At 48.0% G+C, this 8,040-nt stretch overlaps 1 pseudogene; it reads left to right on the top strand.

Moving 5' to 3' along the window:
- Positions 1–3,461: 3,461 nt before the first annotated feature.
- On the top strand, positions 3,462–5,674 carry LOC107122500 (annotated as a pseudogene).
- The last annotated feature ends 2,366 nt before the right edge of the window (positions 5,675–8,040 follow it).

Raw genomic sequence — 8,040 nt, forward strand, 5'->3', positions numbered from 1 at the left:
ACCCCCCCCGGGGGGGCCCCCCTTGGAACCCCCCCCCCCTCCAGTGCCGGCTCCCTCTGAGCTGTGGAGTCCTGTGAAGGAAAACTCTCCTTTGTGAGCTGCCGGCATTAAAGTTGCGAGCGAGCGACTGGGCTCCTGCATCCATTAAGTTTGCTCTGGAGCCCCGTCCCTTCCTGAGCGCAGACAAAAGTGTGTGAGCCGGAGGCTAAAGAACTGCGAACTGGCTCACACTCACTCAGCTTAGACGGAAACACTGCCTGCAGTGCTCCCTCTAAGCTGTGGAGCCTTGTGAGCAAATATTCTGCTCTGTAAGCTCCTGGCATTGAAGTTGTGAGCGAGCGATTGGGCGCCTGCATAAATCAGCCTGCACTGGAGCCCCATCCCTTCCTGAGCTGAGGCAAAAATGTGGAAGCCGGAGGCTAAAAAACTGCGAGCTGGCCCACACTGACTCAGCTCAGAGGGAACACTGCCTGCAATGCTCCCTCTAAGCTGTGGAGTCCTGCGAGCGAAAATTCTACTTTGTGAGCTGCTGGCATTAAAGTTGTGAGCCAGCGACTTGGCTACTTGCATAAATCAGTCTGCTCTGGAGCCCCATCCCTTCCTGAGTGGAGACAAAAATGTGCGAGCAGGAGGCTAAAAAAACTGTGAGCTGGCTCACACTGACTCTGCTCAGAGGGAGCACTGCCCTCCTCCTTCTCCTGCCCCAGAGTCAGGCTGCTTTTGGGGGCAGAACTCTGTTTGTCCCACATGGGTCTCTATTTTTTCTATAAAGTATGAGCTGACTTTCTGTTCGAGTCCAGCCAGGCACCTTTAAGAGACCCACAAAGTTTCATTCAAGGTATAAGCTTCCCTGTATCTGGAGAAGCTCCATATGTTTATCCAGTTCCCTCTTGAAGCCGTCCATGGTTGTAGCCATCGCCACCTCCGGTGGCAGTGAATTCCATGGGTTGATCCCTCATTGGGTGAAGAAGGACTTCCTTTTATCTGTTCTAACCCGACCGTTCAGCAATTTCACTGAGTGCCCACGAGTTCTTGTATTGTGAGAAAGGGAGAAAAGTACTTCTTCTTGACCTGCTGTATCCCATGCATAATCTCGTAAACCTCGACCTTTAAGACCCACAAAGTTTTATTTAAGGTATAAGCTTCCGTGTATCTGGAGAAGCGTGTGTGCCCACAAAAGCTTAGACCCAGAATGAAATTTTGTGGGTCTTAAAGGTGCCACTGGACTCAGACTTCTTCTGTTGCTTCAGTCCAACACAGCGACCCACCAGGATCCAGGGGTCATTTCCTGCAGGCACGCACAGAAGCGGAGCTCTGGCAGTAAGGAGCCCAGGAGGCGGGCACATGCAACAAGCCTCACCCCCTGCTCCTAGCAGCCCTCAGTTGGGCCACGAGGAGCAAGAAGCAGCCAGGTAAGTTGCAGAGCCCCCAAAAAGCAAGAAGCAGCCAGGTAAGCTGCAGAGCCCCCCCCCGGCCCCCCGGTCCAAAACAGTCCAGTGGCACCTTTAAGACCCACGTTTTATTCAGGTACAAGCTCTCCCTCCCCTGCGAGGACAGATCTGTACGTTCCCCCCCCCCAATACCTAGCAATCCAAAACAGTCCAGTAGAGCCTGAGTGGTGGGTGTTGCCTTCTGACACACTTCTGGTGATGCCAGGAGGTGTGGCATATGCAAATGAGTTATGCTAATGAGCTCCTGCACCTCTTTTTCTACGAAATGACTCCTGCCGGGATCTATCTTTGTAGGAGAACAAAGTCTGAGTCCAATGGTACCTTTAAGACCCACAAAGTTTCATTCAAGTTATAAGCTTCCGTGTATCTATTGGGTGTTGTAAATAAGAAGTGGGAGACTGACCAGTTATGAAGGTGCACAGTTTATATAGTTATAATGGTGAATATATACAGATATTTACAGGCTATTGAACAGCATGTCGTGCCTTAGTCTATGAGAACTAAGTCCCCTCCAGCTTACTAAACTGATAGCTGTTATGCTAAACCCCAGCCAATCTCTAACAAGGTGATGTAATCACTAACTCTAACAAGACCTGAAAGAGCAACACCTGCTAGAAAACACCTGGCTGTAATTACATGATTACTAGCATGACAGCTAGGTCTGACAAACAGATCAAACTGATCTATAGTAACTGCTTGCTACCTCTATCACTCTGACATATATCTCAATAGTATCTGGAGAAGTGTGCGTGCCCGTGACGAAAGCTTATACCCAAAATGAAACTTTGTGGGTCTTCAAGGTGCCCCTGAACTCAGACTTTGTTCTGCTGCTACAGGCCAACACAGTAACCCACCTGAATCTTTCTTCATGGGACATACAGATTCAGTTGGGTAGTCATGTTGGTATGAAGCCATAATTTGAGTCCAGTGGCACCTTTAAGACCAACAAAGTTTGATTCAAGGTATTGGCTTTCATGTATTGGAAGGAGTGTGCGTGCCCACGAAAGCTTAGACCCAGAATTAAACTTTGTGGGTCTTAAAGGGGAGCGGTGGCACAGTGGGTATATCCCACTGTCTTAACATCTGAACTGTGTTGATTCAAGCCCCGTGCTGGTGTGAGCAGCCTGCCTGTTGTCCCCAGCTCATCGTCCACCCAGCGATTCAAAAGCTTCGGCGAGTAGATAAAATGGGAACCACTTCTTAGAGAGAGAGAGAGCACGCCAATCTCCCTTGTGGTAGGGTGTTAGCTGACGGTCAGACATCCTGGTCGAGGCTTGGAAGGCGAAACAGCTTCTCGGCTACGAAAGAATCCCTGCAATGGATGTTCCGGCCAGGCGGTGGCAGTGTGGTGATTGACATACGGATCCTGAAGCCTGGCCAACAAGCAGCCATGCGGAAAACAGCGGAGCCAAGGCAGAAGACGTCTACACCAGGCAGTGATGGCGCGTGCAGTTAAAAATGAATATATGTTGTCTTTCCTATCCCCTACAAACATTGTTAGCCCCCTGTCTATACTGAGTAACTGTACATCGCTTTGAGCCCACTGGGGAAAGTGATTAATAAATGGAAAGTATTATTATTATTTTTAAAGCAGCCCCTGGACTCAAACTTTGTTCTGCCACTTCACACTGATCTGGGTGCCCACCTGGATCTTACTTTCTGTTGTCCCAGCTTGCGGGTGAATTCAAACGACTTGTATCAGGATGAATTCATTCTTAAATAAAACTGACTTCTTTGCTAGCGTCCTAAACCCTGAAGTAATTTTTTTTCTCTCTCCCAGGTAAGACTCGTACTGGGGGAATTTCCTTAGAATTTAGAAGTCGCCGTTGTGGTTGCAGCACAGCAGGGTGATGCGATGCACATTGGCCACTGCAGCCAGGCTACACTGTCCCAGGAGTAGATCAAGGGGGGCAGCCTTGTTGGTCTGAAGCAATAGAACAAAGTTAAAGTCCAGGGACACCTTTAAGGCCAACTTTTTTTTTAAGGTATGAGCACAAAAAGAAAATATATAAATGCCTGGAGTGTGGAAAAACCTTCAGCCAGAGTGCACGCCTAACTTCCCATCAAAGAATTCACACAAGGGAGAAACCATACAAATGCCTGGAGTGTGGGAAAAGCTTCACTGACAGGTCCAGTCTTACTTCCCATCGAAGAATTCACACAGGAGAGAAATCATATACATGCCTGGACTGTGGAAAAAGCAATAGAACAAAGTTAAAGTCCAGGGACACCTTTAAGGCCAACTTTTTTTTTAAGGTATGAGCACAAAAAGAAAATATATAAATGCCTGGAGTGTGGAAAAACCTTCAGCCAGAGTGCACGCCTAACTTCCCATCAAAGAATTCACACAAGGGAGAAACCATACAAATGCCTGGAGTGTGGGAAAAGCTTCACTGACAGGTCCAGTCTTACTTCCCATCGAAGAATTCACACAGGAGAGAAATCATATACATGCCTGGACTGTGGAAAAAGCTTTAGTCGCAGTTCACACCTTAGTGTCCATCAAAAAATTCACACAGAGAAGAGACCGTATAAATGTCTGGAGTGTGGGAAAAGCTTCATTGGGAGTTTGAACCTTACTTCCTGCCAAAGAACACGCACAGGGAAGATACTATATAAATGCCTGAAGTGTCAAAACAGCTTTAGTCGCAGTTCACACCTTAGTGTCAATCAGAAAATTGTCACAGAGGAAAAACCATATAAATGCCTGGAGTGTGGGAAAAGCTTCAGTCAGAGTTCCAGTTTTACTTCCCATCAAAGAAGTCACACTGGGAAGAAGCCATATAATTGCCCAGAGTGTGGAAAATGCTTCAGTCAGCGTTCCAGTCTTGCTTCCCATCAAAGAATTCACACAGGGGAAAAACCATATAAATGTCTGGAGTGTGGAAAAAGCTTCAGATGCAGTTCAGAACTAAGTGTCCATCAGAAAATCCACACGGGAGAAACAACATAAATGCCTGGAGTGCGGGAAAAGCTTCAGTCAGAGTTCCAATCTTATGTCCTATCAAAGAATTCACACTGGGGAGAAACCATATAATTGTCCGGCGTGTGGGAAAAACTTCAGTCAGCGTTCCACTCTTACTTCCCATCAAAGAATCCACACAGGGGAGAAACCATATACATGCCTGAAGTGTGGGGAAAGCTTCAGTCGCAGTTCATATCTTAGTAGCCATCAGAAGATTCACACAGAGGAGAAACTATATAAATGCCTGGAGTGTGGAAAAAGCTTCATTCAGAGTTCAGATCTTAGCATCCATCAAAGAATTCACACAGGGGAGAAACCATATAAATGCCTGGAATGCGGGAAAAGTTTCAGTCATAGTAACAGTCTTACTTTCCATCGAAGAATTCACATGGGAGAAACCATATAAATGCCTGGAGTGTGGGAAAAGCTTCAGAGTTCCAGTCATACTTCCCATCACAGAATTCACACAGGGGAGAAACGATACAAATGCCTGCAGTGTGGGAAAAGGTTCAGTCAGCGTTCCAGTCTTACTTCCCATCAAAGAATTCACACAGGGGAGAAACCATATAATTGCCTGGAGTGTGGAAAAAGCTTCAGTCAGAATGGAAAACTTACTTCCCATCAAAGAACTCACACAGGGGAGAAACCATATAACTGCCTAGTGTGTGGGAAAAGCTTCAGTCAGAATGGAAAACTTACTTCCCATCAAAGAATTCACAAAGAGGAGAAACCATATAAATGCCTGTTGTGTGGGAAAGGGTTCAGTCAGAGTGAAGACCTTACTTCCCATCAAAGGACACACAGAGGGGAAGAGAAATATAAATGCCTGGAGTGTGGGAAAAGCTTCAGTCAGAGTAACACTCTTACTTCCCATCAAAGAATTCACACCGTGGAGAAACCATATAAATGCCTGCAGTGTGGAAAAGGTTCAGTCAGAGTGCACACCTTTCTTCCCACCAAAGGACACACACAAGGGAGAAGAAATATAAATGCCTGGAGTGTGGGAAAAGCTTAAGTCAGAGTAACACTCTTACTTCCCATTGAAGAATTCACACGGGAGAAACCATATAAATGCCTGGAATGTGGAAATAGCTTCAGGAAGACTGGACACCTTACTTCCCATCAAAGAATTCAAGCAGGGGAGAAACCATACAAATGCCTGCAGTGTGGAAAAGGTTTCTGTCAGAGTGCACACCTTACTTACCACCAAAGAATGCACACAGGGGAGAGGAAATATGTTGCATTTTCATTATTTTAAGTATATTTATGAATGTTTCTGTATTATGTATTTTCATAATCTCTGTAAAGTTCAATTCTTGGTCAGGAAAAGTACCAAAATTTCAGAACCATCTCTCAACCTTGACAGTTCATTAGTATAACTGAAGAAATAGATTTATTGCTCTGGAATTACGAACTGCAGTCTTTTGTCATCTAACCTTGCTTTGAGAATTTAATGGCAGTTTACAAGATGTATTCTAATCCCCCTAGTACAGTTACTCATTTGCACAATCACTTTAGGGTCCAAATTGTTTTGTTTGGAGGACAATCACAGGTTTAAGTTCAAAAGTTTTATTTCTTTTGCTCTGTCAAAAGTGTTGTGTAAGGGTCTAATGAGGCTTTCTACTGGTGGCTTCCAGTCAGAAAAGACCTTCTGTTGGGTGAGCATATCATGTGTTCCGGGCTTCCCATTTAAAAACTGACTTGCCTAAATTTTGAGAACTGTAATGCTTTTGTATTTAGCTAAGTGTGAGAAATCTTAGTAGACCTGATTTTTATTGTGTGCATTTTTCTGTACTTGTATGGTTAACTTTCACCTGTTCATCAAATTCTTGCCTAATACAAAGAGCATGCTTTATCTCTCCTTATATATATATGAGTTTTCGTGTGAATCTTCCACACACCTCCCCAGCCTTTGGGTCCCTGATCTGTCACTCAGGAGGGGGGCCAATCCCCTGGCTGCATTGCCTTCCTCTGTCACCTCCATCCCACCCACAGACCCGCCGGGCAGCATCTTGCCCTCAGTTTCTGGGAAACTGCAGGGCGGGATGGACACTCTGGAGGCTGGACGCCTCCGAGGCCCACCACCATGGACACTGTGCTGACCCGTTCTGCCGCTCCTTGATCCGGGGGTCTCACCAGGGGGCCGGCAGCGTGACCCGGCTCTCATTCCCCTCGCAGGTGTCATGCGGCTGAGGTGCCATGCCGGGCGGAGGACCATCCCGCTGCACTGGCTCCGGACCAATGCACGTGGATGGTTTGTAGTGAGGAGGCAGCCACCAGGCCGGCCAGCTGTGGAGCCAGCTTGGAGTACGCTGCTCACGCCTGCACAGGGACACTGTCACGGCTCGTGCAGCCACCCCGGGGTCTTGGCGGCACATCCACGCCACGGCCACGGGGAGGTCTCACATCCTTCTAGGACTCGTTGTATTGGTCCTATAACAGGCCTTGCTCCTAGTTTTAAATAAAGTTGTTCTCTCTGAGAAGTTCACCATTTGTTCTGACACAGGATCTAAAGTCTGGCTTTAAATATTTCATTGTACTGGAAAAGATAACTCTCTCAGAAAATATGCTCAATTAAACACTAATGGGTGATACTGCTTCAATTGGTGTTCTTATCAGGCTTAATTGAAGTGATTGGGTAGCACATACAAAGCCCATCACAGCCTGGGTCCCTCATACCTGCAGGACCACCTCTCCAACTATGCCCTACTGAGACACCTGGGGTTTCTCTGAGCAGGACCTTTTGCAGGTGCTTCCTCTCTGCCCTGTTGTTGGCCCTCCAGAGGAACTGATTGGCAACTATGTGAGATGGGATGCTGGACTAGATGGACCCTCATGGGTCTGATCCAGTGGGGCTCTTCTGATGTTCTTATCAGGGGAAGGCCTCGGCCTCTCTGCCCTGCTCTTGGCCCTCCAGAGGAACTGGTTGGCCCCTGTGGGAGGCAGGATGCTGGACTAGGTGGACCCTCACTGGTCTGATCCAGCAGGGCTCTTCTGATGTTCTTGTGAAGGCCTTGGCCTCTCTGCCCTGTTGTTGGCGGCCCTCTAGAAGAATTGGTTGGCCCCTGTATGAGACAGGATGCTGGACTGGATGGACCCTCACTGGTCTGAACCCTCAGGGCTCTCCTGATGTTCTTATGAAGGCCTCGGTCTCTCTGCCTTGCTGTTGGCCCTCCAGAAGGACTGGATTGGCCGCTGTGTGAGACAGGATGCTGGACTAGGTGGACCCTCCCTGGTCTGATCCAGCAGGGCTCTTCTGATGTTCTAATGAAGGCTTTGGTCTCTCTGGCCTATTGTTGGCCCTCCAGAGGAACTGGTTGGCACCTGTGTGAGACAGGATGCTGGACAAGATGGATCCCTGGTCTGATCCAGGAGGGCTCTTCAGATGTTCTTATGAAGGCCTCGGCCTCTCTGCCCTGTTGTTGGCCCTTCAGAGGAACTGGTTGGCCCCTGTGTGAGACAGGAGCCCGGACTAGATGGACCCTCACTGGTCTGATCCAGCAGGCCTTAGCCCGTCCTCTCCACCTGCCCCTGAGGAGTCTGCACTTTCACTCCTTGCCGGCGACTGCGAGGCTAAAGTTGGCCGGGCGCAAGCAAGCAAGCGAACGCGGTTTGGGGGGGGGG

The sequence above is a fragment of the Gekko japonicus genome, unplaced genomic scaffold, assembly GCF_001447785.1.
Source record: "Gekko japonicus isolate JY-2015 unplaced genomic scaffold, Gekko_japonicus_V1.1 scaffold961, whole genome shotgun sequence".
NCBI lineage: Eukaryota > Metazoa > Chordata > Lepidosauria > Squamata > Gekkonidae > Gekko > Gekko japonicus.